Source organism: Phodopus roborovskii, unplaced genomic scaffold, assembly GCF_943737965.1.
Source record: "Phodopus roborovskii unplaced genomic scaffold, PHOROB, whole genome shotgun sequence".
Classification (NCBI taxonomy): Eukaryota; Metazoa; Chordata; class Mammalia; order Rodentia; family Cricetidae; genus Phodopus; species Phodopus roborovskii.
This window is the reverse complement of record NW_026125052.1, coordinates 18,133,265-18,154,306: the sequence shown is the minus strand read 5'-3', so window position 1 is coordinate 18,154,306 and position 21,042 is coordinate 18,133,265.

Here is a 21,042-nt window from a genome sequence, read left to right as displayed (position 1 = left end):
TACGAAGCCTTCCCGAGTGCCCTCTGCCCCCACCCCTAGTGTGTGTGGGGGGGGGGGGAGGGCAGGCTTCTCCTTCCTGTGAGCCAGAGTCTCTGCTGTCCCAACCCTGGCTGTACTCTGCTTTTATAACTACCACCAGTACAGTGCCGTCCAGGGGACAATCTTAGCGGTGTGCTAAATGAATCAAAACCGCTTTCCCCCTTAGCAAACTGTGTGCTTACTCCATGCCCCACACTGACTCTTAGCTTCCCCGCAGTCCCCTAGAGTTAGTCTCCCTGGGGAAAATGAGGATCTAGGCACCATGACTGTCATAGCTAGCCACTGTCCTGTGGGTGAAGGCGAGCAAAGAGCTGAAGAAGGAACCCTGCATGAAGCATGGTCCAAGGGGACAAGAAAGGCCAGGGGAGGCCTTTTTCTTCTCTGGTTCCGAGTCCTGCCTAGATCTACCAATTTACTAGCTGTGTGGCCTTGGGTAAGTTATTTAACCCCTCTGATCCTCAGTTTCCAAACTCTCCAAACAGCTCGAAATGGGACCTGGTAGCATACACCTGCAATCCTAGCACTCAAGAGGTAGAGACAGGAGGATGAGAAGTTCAATTCCCCCTCCCTCTTTCTCTCACTCCCTCTCTGTGTGTCGGTAGTGACAGACAGACAGACAGACAGACACACACACAGATATTGTTGGAGGATTGGGTGAAGGTAAAGTCCTCACACAGCCTCAGCCTTTAGTAAGACCAGGAAACACATTCATTGCTTGTGGTGGTGTGAATAGGAACCATAGACTCATGAGTCTGAACGTTTGGCCATAGAGAGTGTCACTATTAGGCCTTGTTGGAGTGGGTGCGGCCTTGTTGGAGGAAGTGTGTCACTATAGGGGGTGGGTTTTGAGGTCTCATGCTCAAGCCATGCCTAGTGTGGTAGACAGTTCACTTCCTGTTGCCTGGGGATCAAGATGTAGAACTCACAGCACCATGTCCGCCTGCACGCCACCATGTCCCACCACGATGATATGATGATAGTGGACTAACCCTCTGAAACTGTAAGCCACCTCAATGAAATGTTTTCTTCATGGTCACAGTGTCCCTTCACAGCAATAGAAAGCCTAACGAAGACACTGCCTTTATTGTATTCCTCAATGCTCCATGTCATTGGCACAAACTACAAGAACTTCTTTCAGCTTACTTTTGCACTCTGTGTCCCGGCCATGATGGCCTGCCTGCCTTATTCTGACTTCCATTGCTGTCACAGAATATATGACACTGGATGTACCAGCCATCTGTGTCTTTCTGTGATAAAACACTATGACCAAGGCAGTTGCTGGGTGTTGTGGCACTCTAAAGGCAGAGGCAGGCAGATCTCCTGAGTGTAAAGCCAGCCTGATCCACAAAGCTGAGTTCTGGCCATGTCTGAACCCTGTAGCCTGAATACTAACACTGCCTTGTGTTTGTACCCTCACATGCAATGCTCCTGCCTGTCCCAGGTATATCCAGTTAGAAGTGGTTCTCTGTGCCACTGCCTAGTTCTTTGTGGGGTTTGCTGCAGCCTTGGCCCTCAGCTCCTATAATTCAACTCCAACCACAGCGAGGAGTAAGCAGAATGGTGTAAGTCTAAGTAAGGACTAACCCTGGCAAGGATCAGGTGTCTTACAAGTGATAAATAGAGCTGGGATTGCTTTTCAGCCAGATCCCCAGTCTGGCCCCATGCCAACACCTCGGCTACCACCTGGCACTCAGGTGGATTCATGCTAGGCCACTGTTACACACTTGTCATTCTAGAACTGCTTAGCATCACACACTGGGGATGGGGGAAGGTCTCTTACTGAGTCAGGCTTTGGAGACAAGGGGTAGCCAGAGCTCCCCAAATGAAAGTTGGAGAGGTCATAGCCTCTCACCAGCATCCAGAGTGGGACATGTGACCAGGCTGACCAATCAAATGTTCTCCCGTCTAACCCAGAGCTCATATACAGCAGTGATCTGGTGACAGTGGTGGTCAAGGGACTGTGCCTGGGAAGCCCCACCCCCAAAGGGGAGTAGATGGACGCCTCTGTCACCCATCTCCCTTACCCGCTTCTATCCTGGTGAGTTTCCAGTGGCTCACTGAAGGCCTCGCCATCAACAGCTTACCTTCTGGGTGTGTGCTGGCAAGCAGGCCCTGACCCAAATACATGGTATTCAAATGATGTGTGAGATAGAGGCAGACACTATGTGAATCACACTCAACCTTTTGACACGGTGACATGATACTAACATCCACAATATACATGCTGAAGAACCATACAACAGAGCTACAAAAAATAAGTCCTCAAAACTCATAATGGTTGTGCATGCATATATGTGGGAGGGGTACATATTTCTATTAGTGTTTGCGTATGTGTATGGATGTGGAGGCCAGAGGTCAACATGGGGTGTTTCCCAAGGCCACTGTTCACCATTCAGACAGGGTTTCCCATGAATCTGGAACTGACTGATTAGCTAGGTTGGTTAATCAATGAGCTCTAGAGATCTACCTGTCTCCACCTCCCAGTGCTGGGGTTACAGGCAAGAACACCTTGTTGGGTTTTTGGTGGGTGCTGGAGATTGGAAGTTGGGTCTTCATGCTCATGGCAGGCACTTTACCTACTGACCCATCTTTCCAGCCCTCAAATTCTTATGTTTTAAGTAAGTTTGCAATTTTGTGTTGAGTGGCTAGTCCTTGGCTTCATGTAGCCATCAGGCTGCAAGTTTACCAGCCCCTGGAGGAAGTGACAGTGTCCATTGGGTAGGGCCAACACAAGGGACCATATTAAAATGAAAGCATCCAAATATTATTTCAGGTCTGAGCTAACAAGACTGGGGTGAAGGGAAGAACCTGGTTACTATTAGGCTGAACTGATGAGAAGACACATGGGCTAATGTAGGAAAGATTTAGTCCAAGAGCAAGCAGCTGGGTCCCTGGGGTTACATCCATCTTCATCTAGCTGGTACCCAGGTGTACATGTCATCAGTCCATATTGTTACTCCACATGTGGGTTCTATGTAGGTAAGCTGCATGGCCTCGGGGAAAGGTACCACAAGGAAGCCATGTAGTAGAGAGGCTTCAGGTTTCGTCAGGATAGCAGGGCTTCCTCCCTTCCTCTAGGCCATAAACTCCATCGAGGACATCGGTTCTCAAACTGGGTTGTATGCAACCCACACAGGGGTCAAATAGAAGACATCCTGAATATCAGACATTTATATTATGATACAAAACAGTAGCAAAATTACAGTTATGAAGTGGCAATGAAATAATTTTGTGGCTGGTGCTCACCACAACATGAGGAACTGAGTTAAAGGGCTGCAGCATTAGGAAGGTTGAGAACCTCTGTTTGCAGTTTGTTAGCTACTCTTGACCACCAGCTTGACTACATCTGAAATGAACTAAAACCCAAAGGGATGGGAACACCTATGGGGGATTTTCCCCCTTTGACTGAATTATTTGAGGTGGGAAATCCCACCCTAGATCTGGATCTTTTGAGTTGGGAAGACCCACTTTTAATCTGGGCCTTCTGGTGGCAGCCTATATAGAGGACATGGAAGAAGAAAGCTTTTGCTCTTTGCCAGCTTGCCCTCACTCATGCTGGAAAGTTCATACCTTCACTGGTATTACAGCCTACTTTGGGATTTCTGTGTGTACTGAAGATCAGCCTTCAGCCTCATGAACTAACAATTATTGGATTCTTGGGCTTCCCATTGGGAGGCAGACATTGTTAGGATAGTCAGACTATAGTCTGTAAGTCACTCTAATAAAAATATATACATATATATGTATGTATATATATACACACACAGTCTATCAATAATGTTTCTCTAGAAAAACCTAACACAGACAAGGTGATTGTGTCATATCCTCCAATAACATGGGGTGCCCCCTCAAAGCTCCAGAAAGTAGGCTGTTCTATTGCAGATAGAAGCCCAAGGTACAGTTTATTGAAGCGGTCTTCATGCCCCCATCCTGTCTTGTCTTCTATGTTGGATGTTCAGATCTCTCCCCATTAATCCCTGACTTCCCCGTCCACTGCTCAGAGTCCCTTCTGCAAGGGCCACCTTTGTCCCACTTCTTCACAGTGCAGCCATGGACATGGTAACTTAAATGAGACTCTATCAAGGCCTTCAGGACCCTCAGGATGAGATGACCAAGTCAGCAAAGTTGGGACCCATGTCCTTAAATGGCTCGTTAATACAGATTAATACAGACGAGAGAGCAAATCTGCCTTCCCTTACTGTCCCTTAAAGGGGTTCTTTCTTCCTACACTGTTGCCAGGAACATTTTTAGAAATGTCCATGATGTCAACTGGGTAATACAAAAACAACCATGGGAGGAAGGAAACCGGTGAATTAGATGGTGGCTGGGGTATGCAGAGCAGGTATCCATCTAGTCTTCAGCCCCATCTGCATAAAGTACAGGCAGTTTGCCAGGTTAGGTGGCTCATTAGCACTTGGGAGGCAGAGGCAAGCAGATCTCTGACTTTGAGGCCAACCTGGTCTACAAAGTGAGTTCCAGGACAGCCAGAGCTACATAGTGAGACTCTGTTTCAAATAAGCAAATAAACCCAAACAAAATTACAGGTGGTTCCACCAGAACCCATAACTGTCCCTCGGGAAGGTCTTGCATCACAAAAAACACAAAGATGGCAAGAAACCCAAAATTCAAACTATTTCCACTTTACCGTAAAGTTTACTTAGCAAATCATGAGATTTGAAAGCCCAGAGAGACCAGTTCCCAGGCAGCCCATGGTTCTGAAGTGTAGACAGGAAGATAGAGGGGAGGAAGTGACAAATCTAAACACCTGATAGAAACAAAAGAGAAGCTGGGAGAAGGAGCCCAAAACTCCAAGCAGCCCATGCTTCTAGTAAGTTCCTATGTTTTCCCAACCCTCCACCTTCCAGTCCATTTTCAGCTAAGCCTCTACTGTGCTGCCACTTGGAGCTCTGGGAAGGACCCGATCTCCTTGTCCCCAAGGCCATGCCCCTCTTGTGTGTATAAGGAAACACTCTGTACATACGTGGTTTCTTCCTTTTTTTAAAACAGTAAATCAGACACAAACCCTTTGGAAAGCAATTTGGTCACAATACCAGGTGTCATAAAAATGTTCCCAACCTTTGGCCTCATCATCTTCCTCCTGGGAATTAATCCTGAGGAAATAATTCACAAGGAAGACAGAACAATTTTGGTATCTACAGAGGCATTTATTGGGATGTTATTTATGATGGGGAAAACCAGAGATGCCTTAACCCAGCCAACAAAAGGGGTTATAAATTATGATACATTCGTCCAATGAAACACTATCCAAAGGTAGATTGAAAATTGTGTAGCAATGACCAAGAGAGTTCAGAGGCCTAGGGGATGTAGCTCAGTTGGCAGGGAGCTTGCCTAGCATGCACAAGACCCAAGTTCAAGCCCAGCACCATATAATCTGGGTGTGGTGGTTCACACTTCTAACCCAGCATTTGTTTGGGAGGTGGGGGGGGGGCAGGGAGAACAGACATTCAAGGTCATGCTTGACTCCACAGAGTCTGAGGTCAGCCTAGGCTACAGGAGACTGCCTCAAAAGAAAAAGGAAAGAAAAAAAAAGAGGCATGTTTAGAAAAAATAAAAATAAATTCGGTTCCAGTTACAGAAGAAGGGTAGAAAAGTTGTAAGAGCCAGGGGTCAGAGAAGACCAGAGCAAGTCAATGTCTTCTAGACACTCAGGGCCACTGTTCATGACCTCACAAAGGCAGTTGCCTACGCAGCCTGACACAAAATCAACCCAGTCAACATTCTAGAAGAGAGTGGGAATGGGTCCATGAGTCCTCACCCCTACCTGAGGAACTGAGGAAGGGGGCTTCAGTTTTAAGATAGGTTGACCATGCTTCAGTGAATGGCCCCACACCCAGAAATAAGTGGACTGCACAAAATGGAATTGATTGGTTATTACATTTTTTAAAAGGGCATGAATCTGCAGGGATAAGGAGATGGGGAGGGATCTGGGAAGCACAGAGGGGAAGAGCTAAAGTGAATATGATCAAAGTACACTGTGAAATTCTTAATTAATTAATTGAAATATCCATTCATTTACTTAAAAATTCAGGCCCAATATCCTATATGGCCTGTGATAGCTGTGATGATACAAATTTTTCCATGCATGCTGGGTGTGTGTGTGTGTGTGTGTGTGTGTGTGTGCGTGTGTGATGACAAGATAGACACACTGTCCTTCAAGTCCTAAGGTCCTAACAGTGAGACTCTACTTTGTAAAACTGTCACCTACCCCCAGGGGATGATGACTTTCTTTGTTGTCTCCTGAAGGTGGCTCCCTGGATCCCATATGTATCTTGCTTGGCTTCGTTTCCACCCCGACCCCAGAGGAGCCTCTTGGGGACCCGTGCCAGCGACTCCCACTCGCGCCGAGCCTTCGGTGGCAGACAGAGCCCAGGGCACGTTTTCATGCTCATAATTCAAATTGCCTGTTGAAGTCGGTCAAATGAAAAAATAGCCGCGCCGGGCGGTCGCGGCTGGGCGCCGGGAAAGGGAGGCCGGAGCCCAGCGCTGGCCGCGGCCGGGGCCTGAGCTCATTTCCTGGGCTGCGCGCCGGGCTATTTCAGCCTGGCGCTGTGCAAACGCGACAATTGACTGCAGCCCACAGGGGCCCAAATTACAATCGGATCCCACACAAATAGCCGCCAGGCCTAGCCTGCGGGGGCCGGGGAGGGGGGAGATGGATACGACATAGGGTGGGGTTGGAGGGTGAAACACGGGGTCGCGCGGGTCCGCGTTCCACCTGGTAGGAACCCAGGTTCAGTTCTGTGCCTCCAGGCAGCCTGTGGATCCCTGGTGCAAAGTAATAAACCTCACCTGTGAATTCTCCCTGATTAGCCCTTGTCCATGACTTTCTTTGCATTTTTGGAAGAAACAGCTCTCCATCACGTCTCCCCTTCTACAGGGCTCAAAGTCATGTCTGGTTATTCTGAAACGTCCCCTTTCTCCCTTGGAGAGTTGTCAAAATCCTTAGCTTGATGGAGAAAGGGGGGAGCCCAATTTACTCCCCACCCCCATTTTCTCACCCTCACCTAGCCCCGACATGATACCCTGCCAGACACCTGCCTTTCCAACTCTTATTCCTTCTGCAAGACCCAGCTCCCTGTCACCTCCTCAGGAGGCCCTCCCTGACATCTTCTGACCTTTACATCCTAGCTCCTGCATTGATAAAGGGATCCCCCTTATGTCTCCTCACTATCTGAGGGCATGTGCAGACCTCACTGTGCCAATGATCACAAATGTCCGTTTGTCTGTCTCTCTCTCTCTCTCTCTAGAAGAATTTGACTTCTCTGACCCGTTGACCTTAGGCTTGGGGAACAGAGTGACTTGCTCTAGCCAATGTGAGTCCCCATCATGTTGCCCTCTCTCCTAGAAAGTTTCCAGCACTAAGGATGGTTCATCGTGGCTTGTCTCTCTTTCCTCTGCTGTCAACGTGGAGGGTAACCAGCCACAAATGCTCCCCCAGCCTGAATAGCTCCGCAGGAGCCAAAAGACACGATGTCAACTTGACTTCAGTTCTTGGGCTTCTGAGACCTGGACCCACTCAGTGCAGCATAAACCAGCCAATCTTGACTTTTCCTGCCTCTACCTCTCTCCTGGGCACTGTCTCCCCAGGCCCGAGAATGTTCCTTGATAGTTGAAGATTATGTTAATTAGGAGAATTTGAGCACACATGTTGCCTCAGACTGTTCCTTTCTCTGGTGCTGAAGGGTGGGTTCTACCTTCCTACAGACTTCCCGGAGTTAGAGGAGGGGGTTCACAGGATCTTTAGGGGCTTACAGGAGACCTTAGTTGTGAGGAACTGGTTCCCACCAGTGTGGCTCAATAGCCTTCCCTCAAACCACGAGCATGGTGTCAGAGTGAGCCAGAGGGACATGGTGCAGGGCTGCCAGGCACGGCATGGGCTGATCCATGGGATTGATAACCATGCCCCATGCTCAGAGCAAGCTTTCCTGGCCTCAGCACCTCCCCTCCCCTCCCATTTTGCTAATGACAAATGACAAGCAATAGACATTTATTAATTAAACTGCCCACAGAGGCCAGTGGTAAAACTGAAGGTCACATGCAGCGGAGGCTTTTGAAACATTCCTACCATTTGTGCCTGCAGCCCAGCCTCGAGAGCCACTGGGGCAGCCTGGGCCTAGCCCAAGGGCCTTCCCTTGACAAATGAAAATCACCTCTGCAACCTCAAGGTAATTAAACTTCCTGCATTTCTTTTGAAAAAAAAATATATAAATATATATATTCCTCTTGGGGCCTTCCCCACAAGCTGCAGAAGGACTGGCTGGGATGACTGAGGGATTTTGAAGTTGGCCTTGACTGGGGATTGATTTGAGGGGGAGGAGAGTCAGGGGTGGGTTGGTAGGAAATGCCTGGCAATTAAGTTTATCGCAGGACTGACTGCTCAGCTTGAAGCACAGACACCTGTTTCTTCAAGACTGTTGCAAGCAGAGACCAAACAGATCTTCAAGGCCCATTTGTTATGTTTATGTTGCCTGTTCATACACTTATATATCATAGCTGCCTAACATAGCCTGGCACACAGTGGGTGTTCACTGCACACATTAGATGTTCCATACACAGACTTGGTGTTTGATACACACAGTAGCTATTATACACATTAGGGGTTCCACATATAGAGTAGGTGTTCAATACACATAGGAGTTATTTAATACACACACTAGTACAATATAGATAGTAAAGTAGTCAATAAATACTTGCTGACGAATTAGCCAGAGATGCACTAGATGCTTTTTTGGCTTGTTTTGTCTGTTTGCTTGCTTTTTTAGAGGCAAGGTCTTATTGTATTGTCCAGGCTGGCCTTGAACTTAGCATACTCCTCCCTCCATCTCCGTAGTGCTATAGTCACAGGAGTGTATATCGCTACACTTGGCCAGCCAGCTCTTAACCAAAGCTGCAACTCATCAGTTGCAACTCATGCTCTTTTTTTGAGACGGGGGTCTCATGCAGCCCAAGCTGGCTTCAAACTCACTGTGTAGTCAAGGATGACTTTCCAAGCCTCCTGCCTTTCCCTGATGAGTGCTGGGATTATAAGCTTGTGCCACCATATCAGGTTTATGCCATGCTGGGGATTGAACTCAGGACCTCATGAATACTAGACAAGCACCCAACCGGCTCAGCCATACCCCCAGCTCAACAGGTGAAACTCTTAAAAGGTCATAGTTTCTAACTGTTGCTGCCAAAGATTGTAAATAGGTTGCTAATTAGGCCAAGATCTACTCCACTGAAGGTACCAGGGACAATCTGTTGGGCCCCTGGGCTATATGCAATAAACATACATACAATACATACATACATACATACATACATACATACATACATACATACACACACACACACATACATATCCAGTTGTCTTCTGAAGGGCTTAAGGCAAATCACACTCTGGGCCATGCCCCACTGGGGTAAGTCCTGCATGCACACTAATTGTAACTTGAATTTCAGCAGTGATGGCTGAAGCCCAAGGGATCACAGCCAGAGAAGCTGTATGTCTAAGTCAGCTAGTGGTCAGACAGAAAGAAGAAACAAATGATCTGCAACTTGGGGCAGGGGCTATCTAGGAAACAAATTCTTTTCCTGGTGTCTGCCCAGCTACAGCAAACTGAAGTTTATCAATCGCAGTTGAACCCAGTAATTACAGAAGTGAATTTGAGCTTTTCCCATCTCTCTAGTTCAGAGCAACTCTGGTTCCAAGGCCTTGTGGCCATAAGGGAAGCAGCAGAAAGATGGAGTGAGTCAACCACAGTTGTAGCTATCCATCTTCCTTGGCCTATTGGGAACAGTCCCAACTGTGCCACCACCCTACCTGTTATATTGTTCATGTTGGGCGAACCTGTACCTTCCCTAGCAGGTCCTTCTGGCTCTGCATACAATGCCCCCTCAACCATTGGATCTCACCTGGCATCTTCTACTGGGACTTCTCTTTGACTCTTCATTACTTTAGGGTCCTGGTTGATGGGAGATGTCATTCTATATATATGTTTCTCATACTGGTTTAATGAATAAAGCACTGTTGGCCAATAGGAAAGCAAGATAGGCGGGACTAGGAGACAAGGAGGAAAGAGGAAGTAGGAAGGAGGAGTCAGCATGGAGAGAAGGGAAAGAACAGAACAGCTGGCCTCCGCTCTCCGGTAAGACCACGTGGAAATACATAGAAATGGGTTAATAATTAAGACAGAGATAGCCAATAAGAAACTTAGTACCTGGCCAACAGCATTATATCAAATACAAAGTCTCGGTGTATTAATTGGGGCTGGCGTGGCGGCGGCAGGACAAGACTGGCCGTGGGAGGAAAAACCTTGCTCCTTACACCTGGTAGCTTCTTTGACCTTGGATGCTAGGATGGAGCAGGACCATGTCTAGCTGGGAACTCTGGTGGCGCCCCTCTGACCTTAGTCTCCTCATGAGCTATGGATACAAGTGTATGAGAGGCCATGGTGACACCTATGATCCTACGTTGAAAGAAATGTTTCTGGCCCAGCAGGGTCCTGCAGCTATTTCAGCCCCAAATGAACACACATACACTATATTAGTTATAGTGTTGACTGGTGGCTTGGTTTCTTATTGACTAGCTCTGTTCTATTAATCTATGTATTTCCATGTGGTCTTGGCTTACCAGAGAAGGCCTAGACCTGTATCTCCTTTGGCGGCTCACATGGTGACTGCATCTGTCTATGATTCCCAGAATTCCCCTCTTCTCCTAGTCCCCCCTATCTCCCTGCCTCCATTGACCACAGTGTTTTATTCATTAACCCAGAAGGACAACCCAATCAATCCTAGAACTTGGGAGGCTATGGCAGGAGGATCACTATGAATGCCAGGGAAGCTTGGGATACATAGTAGATCTTGTCTCAACAAAACCAAAGCAAACCAAAACAAAACAGAACAGAATAGAGCATAATGGTTCATGCCTATAATATCACCACTCAGAAAATCAAGTCAAGAAGGGTCACAAGTTCAAGGACAGCCTGGTCTACATAGTAAGAGTCTGTCTCAAAAAAAAAAGAAAAAAGTGAAACAAACAAACAAACAAAAAAAAACCAAACAAACAATAAATATATGCTTATATATGCTTATCTAAGATTCTATTTTATTTTTATTTAGAGAAGATATCATGTAACTTAGGCTAACCTAGAACTTGCTATATAGCCAAGGATGACCTTGAACTTCTGATCTCTTTGCTTCTATTTCCCAAATGGGATTACAGGGGTATGCTACTATACCTGAGAATTTACCTAAGCCTTTTTATTTTTAAGTCCCTAGAATACCTACACACCCTAATTTTGATCCCTAGCACCATCAAATAGAACTTAAACGGGGGGGGGGGGGAGGAGATAGTCCAATAGGCAAAATGTTTGCCACCTAAACATAAGGACCCAAGTTCACTTCCCATCATGTACATAAAAAGCTCAGTGTGGTGGCATGTAGGTGTACTCCCAGCTTGAGGGGTTGATAGGGGAGGTAAGTCCCTGGGGCTGGGCACACACTAATTATGATAATAAGTAGGGGGAAGAAAAATGTTAAAAGAAGTGATCAGGCAAACAATCCATTAGATGAGTTGGATTCAGCTTGATAGTTATACTTCTCCATGATGCTGGACACATGACCTCTCCATCCCAAATATCCATCCCCATCTGGAAGCTCTCTCTCGGGTGCTCTGGGTGGCGGTTGGTTGTAAGAGCATGTGAGCTCTGGCCAGGTGAATGGGAAACACTCAGCCTGTGTTATGTTCCCTTCCTGAGTCTTGGGACCACACCATGGCCTTCCTGCTCTTGGTGTTGGCTGTGAGGACCTTGTGGGTCTCCGAGAGATTTCCCACTGGAAGTATGCATGCCTGACTGGATACTTGCTGGTGTAAACTATATATCGACTCTAACTTTAGCCCGGGGGAGCATTCGTATGTGTTTCATGAAAGCTATAATAGAGGAAGAGACACCTCACCTCATACATTCCGATTCCTAAATACACCATTTACAGTTTTCTGGGATATTATTTAAGTTTATTTTCGTGATGGAGTCTGGCCATGCCCGTTGAGCCCTTATTTAAGTTCTGGGTGGCCGCTGGAAAAGCCTGGAATGCCTCGAAGGAAAGGAAGGAAGCAAGATCTCCCCATTCATTAGACAGAAGCCTGGAGGTCGCTGTCCTCGAATACCCACTGTGAGTTCCCAGGCTGGGGGCTGGGCTCACACTGACTGGCTTTTCACTGCCCGCAGCTCTGCAGGTGGCCTTCTTCTGGCTTGGTATGGCTCATGCTGCAGCCAAGAGAAAACCCTGTTGGGCTGTGGTCTGGCTGGGGCTCCAGTCTGGATCTCATTGCTTTCTCTTGATGGCATCTCCCTGCTTCAGGAAAGACCATTGGGCCCTGCAGGAAACTGCTTTCAAAACCTGTGTTTCCCAGCTGGCTTCTTCCCAGCACCACCTAACCATGGTGGAACAGCATTTAGCATTCCGTACTGTTTCCTTTTAAAATTTTTATTTGCTTATTTTCATGTGTGTGTGTGTGTGGGGGGGGTGAGTGCGAATGTTTTGCATGTGTACTTAATGTGTGCTCTGGAATTGTAGTTACAGGCAGTCGTAAGCCACCATGTAGGTGCTGAGAATCAAACCTGGGTCCTCTAGAAGAACAGCCAGTGCTACTAACTGCTGAGTCATGTCTCCAGCCCCAGATACATGTAATTAAATTCAATTAGAATAAGGGGGGGACAGAAGTGGAGAGGCATGGAGGGAAGCAGGGGGGAGGGAAGAAAGGAGAGAGGGAGAGGGGAAGCAAATGTATAATCTAGAGATAACTAGAATGCCAAAGCATTTTGGTATACTCTGGTCTAGACTAGTAATAGAGACACAGCCTGGGAGCTTGTTAGAAATGCAAGATCGGGCTAGAGGGAGGCATCCAGAGGTAGAGGGCATGCTTAACATGCTCCAAGACTCCAGCTCAATACCTAGCACAGTAAAAGAGGAGAAGGGACTGAAGGGAAAGGACATTTTGAGAACTCCAGAAGATGTCAGATATTGTGAATTCTATATCTTGTCTATTTCTTCTTTTTCTTTTCCATGGTGCAGATGATATGGGGGGCATAGAGATCACATCAGGCTGGCCTTTGACTCCCTTTGTATGTAGCCAAGGATGATCTTGACCTCCCCATCCTCCTGCCTCTGTTTTCCTACTGCTGGGATAACAGGCATGTGTTACCCTACTCTGCTCATTGTTTATTTTCTTATTTTATATAATTCACATGCTATAAATTCACTGGTTTTTTTTTTTTTTTTACTGTGTCCCAATAAAACTCTTTACTGATGATAGATGATACATTATCTTTAGCACAAGAACATTATGCCCATCACTGAATCTTCTTAAATTTTTTTACATTAACACACATAGTAATAGGTATGTGATTCAGTGGCTTTAGTGTCTTTGCTATGCAGTGGCTTGAATGAGAATGGCCCACAGGCTCATATGTTTGACCCCTTGGTCCACAGTTGGTAGAACTGTTTGGGAAGGACTAGGGGGTGTGGTCTTCTTGGAGGTGTGCCATGGGGGACAGGCTTTGAAGTTTCAAAAGGCTTTTTGCCATTTCTAGTACTCTCTCTCTGCCTCCTACTTGTGATCAAGGTGTGATCCCTGCTGCCATGCCTTTCCTCTTCCATCACTGACTCCAACCCTCTGAAACCGTAAACGCAGTCAAACGCTTTCATGTATAAGTCGCCTTCATTGTGTTGTTTTGTCACAGCAATAGAAACCCTAATACAAGATTGTGTAGCCATCACTACTTTCTAAATCCAAAACATTTTCGTGACACACAAAGAAATGCCATCCTCATTCATAATTATTCTCTCAGCCCCTTGACTTATAGCACCTAGAAACAATTGGTCTAGCTCTGTCTCTGTGGGCTCTAGACTCTCGTGGTCCAACAGTTAGAAACAGGTTTTTATTTTATTTTGTTTTGTTTGTTTGTTTGTTTGTTTGTTTTCACCTAGTACATGTTTTCAAGGCTCCCCTGTGTTGTGGGACATTTCATCTTCTGGTTGCATAATTTTCACTTACAGGGGTACTCCATATCAAGAACATAACATTCATCAGTTTTTAATTTTAGATTGTTTTCAAACATTGGCTGTTATGAATAATGCTGCTAGCAATGTTGGTCCTCAAGTACACACACACAATACACATATATACACTCAAGCATGCACTTACATGCATGTACATGATAATATAATAATTAATTAATAAGGACAGAGAGAGAGAATACCTTTTCTCAAGACTTAGGGATCATTGTAGAAGACAGAGTAGGAGTTTAAGAATGGACAACTTGCTGGGTGCACCACCTTTAAACCCAGCACATGGGACACAGAGACTAGCCTGGTCTACAAGAGCTAGTTCCAGGACAGCTTCCAAAGCCATAGAGAAACCCTGTCTTGAAAAACAAACAAACAAACAAAAAGAATGGACTACTTAGAGTCAGGCAGTGGTGGCTCACACCTTTAATTCCAGCACTTAGGAAGTAGAGGCAGGTGGGTCTCTGTGAGTTCCAGGCCAGCCTAATGTACTGAGTGAGTTCCAGGACAGCCAGGGCTACACAGAGAAACCTTGTCTTGACTGCTAACATCCACCTGTAAAAGCCACGGTCAGCCCTCAGCCTTTAAAGCAACCGGCAGTGGGCCAGCCTTGGGGAGCAGCCATACTTTGCTAAGCAGCCCCAATGCCTAGCAACCACTGAGGTTTAAAGGCAGTCAGGCTAATGCCATGCAATTGCTTTACCCACAGTTTGACCCGAAGGACCTCTCCTGTTCCTCAGAGTTCTGATCAGGCCATTGGCTATGGGGTTCTGGCCACACCCACCTCGTCCTCAGGAAGCTGCATATGGAGGGAGTTGTCAGTGATACAGAGGAGGTCTGTTTGAGCCTTTGACAAAGGGACCCAAGTGAATTCCTGCTTTGAGGCTCACACTCCATGTCTGGGTCTTGTGGCTCAGCAATATCTACTAATGACCCTTAAGTCCCTCGCGAATGTATTTGAAGTAGGCCCCAGGGGTTAAAGAGCTGCCTGCTCTCACTGTGAGTTGGAAGCACTGCTCTTTCCCAGCCTTCTAGCCTGGGAGAGTTCTGCTACTTATACATTCGTCCTGCTACTATACATTATCACATACTAATGCGTTCTGGAGAGTGTAGCCCTCTGTTGTCCTGCTTGTGTTGTGGGATTGTAAAGTGGTGTCTGTATTCTGGAAAGCAATCAAATAGTATATCAGGAGCCATACATATATTTCCCTCCTGGGAGGATAAATAATCCTAAGTGCAGAGAAATGTATGTAAGAATCTGTGTGACTACGTCCTACCCATCAGTGTTCCCAAATCAATGCTCACTCAGGATGCACCAGCAAGGACCACTTCCTCCCATTGGTCCACAACATACATCAACCTGTTCCCTTGGTCTCTCTCCTTTATCTGACTTTCTTGCAGCTTTGTCCCATTTGGTCAGGAGCCAGCAAAATCTGGATCCAAACAGCCACAGCCACATACCCCGTGGCCTTCTAGATGGAGGACATTTGGGACAATCAACTGTGTTTCAGAGTGAATTCTCATTGGAGTATACCAGTAGCTTTTGAGGTAAATAAATAAATAAATAAATAAATAAATAAATAAATAAATCCACCAGGGATGTACATAGAGGGGGAGGGGCTGGGGACATAGTTTAGTTGGGAGAGTGCTTGCCTAACACACATGAACCATGAGCCATGTATGTTCAGTCTTTAGCCCTACCTTAGCAGGACATGGTGGCACACACCTGCAGTTCCAGCATGGGTAGTGGAAGCAGGAGGATTACAAGTTCAAGGTTAACCTTGTCTACATAATAATTTCAAAATAACCATGGTCAGAGACCCTGTTCAAAACAAAATAAAACAAACAAAAACTAAAGAAAGGGGCTGCCAACAAATAGGATTCCATTATATTTAGAGTGATGAAAATACAAGAAGCCATCAGATGTTCCAAATACCCTTTGGAACCAGCCATGGTGGCTCCCTGAGTAAAATCAGGCTGGAGATGGCCTTCAGGTAGCAGGGCCAATCAGCTCTGTAGTGGGTATATATGCAGCTTAAGAAGATAGGCCAAGGATCATTCTTACTGTATAACTGTAGGGAGTACGGTTTTTCCGCCCACCGCCAGTCTTGTCCCGCCGCCGCGCCTGCCCCAATTAACACACTGAGACTCTGTATTTAATATAATTCTGTTGGCCCATTACTAGTTTCTTATCGGCTAGCTCTGTCTTAAGTATTAACCCATTTCTGCTGATCTATGTATTTTCACGTGGTCTTTTCTTACCAGGGAGTGGGGCAGGCGTCTGGTCTCCCCAGTCTCTCCATCTTGACCCCTCCTTACTACTTCCTCTTCCTCCTTCTCTCCTAGTCCCTCCTATCTTCCTTTCCTATTGGCCAACAGTGCTTTATTCATTAACCAGTATGAGAAACATATACAGAATGACATCTCCCATCATATAACTGTTTTGTTTTTAAAATGAATTGCTTTATTTTTAATTATGGGTCTGTCACAGAGAAAATATAAGAATGGGCCAGGGAGACAGGATGAGCTAAGAGAGGCAAGAATTGGGGCTTGAGCAGGGCCAGAGCTAGAGAGTAAGAACCCAGCCAGGGTAAAAGATCCTGTGTAGCAGGGAGATCAGAAAGTGACAACAGCCATTAACTTGAGTGGACCAACATCTCAACCATTGAGCCACCATTAAGAATGAGGGCTACCGCCCCTCGACACCTACAGCAGGCAGAAGAGCTGGTCCTGCCCTGCACCAGCTGGAGGATTCAGGGGATGGGGCCCTGCACCTTGCCTGGGGAACACAGTAGAAATGGCCCCAGTGGTGTGGGTACAGGTGAACTGGCCCCCATCGTGGGAGAATGGGAGAACTACCTTGCTGCCTTCAGCGCTGGACCAGCTAGCAGTGTTGGAGAGCTCCCCCTGGTGGTGAGAGGGTGCGGGAGAGCTGGCAGTCTGACCAACTCAGCTACCACACAGGTCAAGACCCAGGGCTGAGTTGGCCCACCGCAGCATCCACTCCATCTACGAACTGCTGGAGCCCGTGAAGGGGCCAGTCCTGCAGATCCAAAGCTGCAGGATCCCCATGACATAGGAGGCAATAGGGTATTCAAGAGGATTCTCGGTGAGGATCCAGTACTGACAGTGTCACCGAAGCGGGAGGCCTGGGAGAAGACCAGTAACTCATTGCAGTGAATATTTGCAAGTAAAGATGGATGGACTAAAGGGTATTCTTTGAGACTCACTGTGACACACTGCAGCTTCCACAGTGAGATTTTTTTTTAATTTTGTGGGAGAGGCTGCGAGGGCAGAGGGCAGATATGAAGGGATGGGGAGATGAGTGCCACAAAGAATCAATAAACTTTTAAAATACATAAGAAAAGGACGAGCACTACAAAGATGCTGCAGTGTGAAAAAACGGCTGTGTCACTCTGGATATATGGAACAGATGCGCGCGCGCGCGCACACACACACACACACACACACACACACACACACCTGCCCTCACCAAACAAGACTGGTAAGAATTACACCTAAACGGAAGCAGTACTTGTACTGTGGGTGGGTTCACTGCTCTGTTTTTAAATAAAACAGCAGCACTAGCTATTACCCAAGTGCAGGCTGCTGGAGTGCTGGCCAACACAGGCATAATTCTTGTTACTAAAATAGTTCCCGCTCAGGAGAGAACTTAGCATCCCATCCAGCAGCCTCCCACCCTGGACAGGAGCCCAGGGTCTGCCACATTCTCACCTGATGGCCCAGCAGAGCCGGCTTGACTGACAGGCTCTTCTCCCTCTTTGGGGTGCAGAGTCACAGAGCTTGAGCTGATCCGGGCAGCGATTGGGGGCAGATGTGGAAGCTGGCAAGGCCCAGGGCTGTGGGAGCCAGAGCGATGTGGCCCCCTGTCTCAGTTCCAGTTCATCAACCATCATTGAGAAGCAGCCTGGAGGCTGCCTGTCCCCACCCCACAAACTCCCACCTCCCTAGACAACGGTGCCCTACACTGTGCTTCCTACTAAGCTCCTTGGATGCCCATGTGGGGGCCCTCAGCAAAAAGCTGCTACACCCACACTTTAAGCCCCTCCATGGATCTGAGCCCACCTTCCTCTACTCAGCAGTCTCCTGTACCTCCTCAGGGCTCTACCGCTCCATAGGAGACAAGGTGGTTTTCTTGGGCCCTCTCTGTTCAAACCCTTGGCAGGACTCCACATTCTGTCTCCTCCATACTTGTGCCATAACCTTCTACCTAGGTCCACTGTCTCACCTTTTAAGGACTGTGGGGATTTTCAAATTCCATAATCTGGACTTTAGAGTCTTGCACAAAAGCAGAATACCACTTGTAGAGACATAGAAATAGAACTGTTTTGATGGCAACTATTGTTAATCTGGTGTAAAAGTCAGTCATCTTTCTGCCTCGATGAGCCAGAGTTTTCCTTTGTACAAGCAGAGTTTTCCTTTTACAAGAATTAGACGAATTTTGTAGAACAGAAAACACATACTCGCACCACCACCACCTAAATTCAGCCCAGTCAGAGCCAGCTGATGTGATGTAGGCTGCCTCAGAACCCAGCTGGTGTGTGGTTAAAAATGTAGCTTCCTGAACTCAGCTCCCAAGCTGCCAGTCCAAATCCTGGGAGGAAAGACCTGGGAATGGGCGTTCTTCCTAGCTCCCCTGCTGACTCTGAGGTTCCCCAAACTGGTAATTTCGTGACTCCCTAGTATCCCCTGTCTAAAACAATAGAGGCCAGGGTAAGGGAGAACTGGTAGACTCAGGAGGAAAACTAAAGAGAAAGAAGTAGATTCCAGGACACAGATGGTCGTACAGAATTCAGACACAGGCCTGTGGTGGTTGGTGGGCTGGATGTGTGCAGAGCCTCGCAGGGGCCACGGGAAACTCAGCGTCCTGGCTAGAGCTCCAGAGAAGTTGGAAGTACTCAGCTTGTCAGATGAGCAGAAGCAGGGATGGATGGTGGATAAACTGGTCAAACAGTAACTTTGTGGTGTGTGCCTTTACCTCCCTAGATAGCAAGAAAAGGGCTGGGGAAATATTTAGAAGGATTCTGCGAATGGTGGAGCTTCAATGAAAGTCTTCGATGGAAAGGGTATATAAAGCCCAAAGCGGGTAGGGTAGAGTGGGTGGGGTAGAGTGGGGTGGGGTAGAGTGGGGTGGGGTAGAATGGGGTGGGGTAGAATGGGGTGGGGTAGAGTGGGGTGGGGTAGAGAGCACTAAGGACTAAAGAGAAGGTGGTGTCTGTATTCATTGATCCTTTGTGTTACGTATTTGGTGGAGGGTGTGCCAGTGTGTGTGCATGTTTGCCTGTGTGTGGATCATTGCATCTGGGCATGTGCATGTGTGTACTCATATGTATGGAGGCTAGAGGTCAACTTCTGGTGTTCCTCGGGAGCCAACTATCTTATTTCTTGATTCAGGATCTCCCACTGGGATCTCTGGCCTATTGATTAGGCTGAGCAGTCTGGCCAGGAGCTCCAGAATCCCCTGGTCCCTGCCTCACTGATGCTGGAATTACAGAATTACATCCAGCTTTTACATCAGTGCTGGGAATTGAACTCAGATTCTCACTCTTTTTCGGCTAGTGTCTTGCCAGTTGAGCCATCTCTCTACGCTCTATGAGCTCATATTTAAATGACACCTTGATGGTTGTGGTAGCTAGCAGTGGTAGCAGAATGACCAAAGGCCCACCTGCCAAGACTATGGGGCTGCTTTCTAGGAACGAAAAAGGTGGGAACCAGATGGGTGATTACTGGAGGAGACAGACAGTGAATAGAAGATGAAGACTGGAACTGGGGTCTTTTCATGACAGGAAGAGCAAAGACTCCCGAAGAACCTTTGTTATCCTAGGTATGGATGACATTTTAGAGTCGCTCTGACACCATCATCAAAGGCAGGCAGTCTCGTTCCATCTCTACGTCTCCTTTCCAAAGAAAAGCATCTGGGTTGGCAGGGAGTGGGTAACCTAGGTGATCATCCCTGGTTTAGCACCTGCAAACGTCCAGACATTTTTAGAAGAACGTTCCCTTTTAGATTTCACTTGTCTTACTTAGCCAGATCGACAGGGTGTGGGTGGATAAGTCCCTATGAACAGTGAACCTGAGTGAATAACGAGACTCATTATCTTACATTGAGACTGGTTTCTAAGAAAAACAAAGAGGAAAGTCACTGGACCAACAGCTTTCCCTGCTCCCAACCCACAGAGGACCAGCCCCCCCTCCCCAACACACAAGTACTGGCTCCTCTGGGCCCCTGCAAGAGGAAGGAAACACAGGGGAAGGAAAGCAAGAGATTAGAGAAGTTGACAGATGGAAATAGCTTCTCAGGAGCCATGCTGTCCCAGCCTCATTCCCCAGGGAGCCTTTTGTGCCACGGAATGTAGTTGCCTAAATGAAAAATGATATCATTTATTTCTTTTGTCCAAGTTGGACTGTTTTCTACAGACACAAAAATAACCTAACACCGCAATGCCCAACTGTTGGCCAAGTGATAGAGTTATCTGTCATCTGGGCCCTTGATAATGTCCTGGGTAAACAACCACAGGCTTGATATGTCTGGGGCGGGGCTGTACTCGCTCTGCTCCACCCATGATGCAAAGGGGCTTGAATGAGAGAAACTCTTCTGAGAAGCTGGCCGGAGCTAGTACTGCTAGCCCGAGGAGGATGACTTTGCAGATTACACCCCAGCCAGCCACACGTGTTTTCATTCAGCAAACACTTGCCGACTCCTGCGAAGCTCAGTGCAAAAGTTCTGTGGCTACAAATGTGCAGAGATAGGACCCAACAGGGTTCACCTCTGTGTGTGTGTGTGTGTGTGTGTGTGTGTGTGCCTGTGTGTGCTTGAGTGTGTGTGTGTGTGTACGTCCATGTGCTTGTGTGTGGTAGCCAAGCCTACCCAGTGCAGCAGTTCCCATAGCACAGTTGATGCTCAGCACAGTGGTC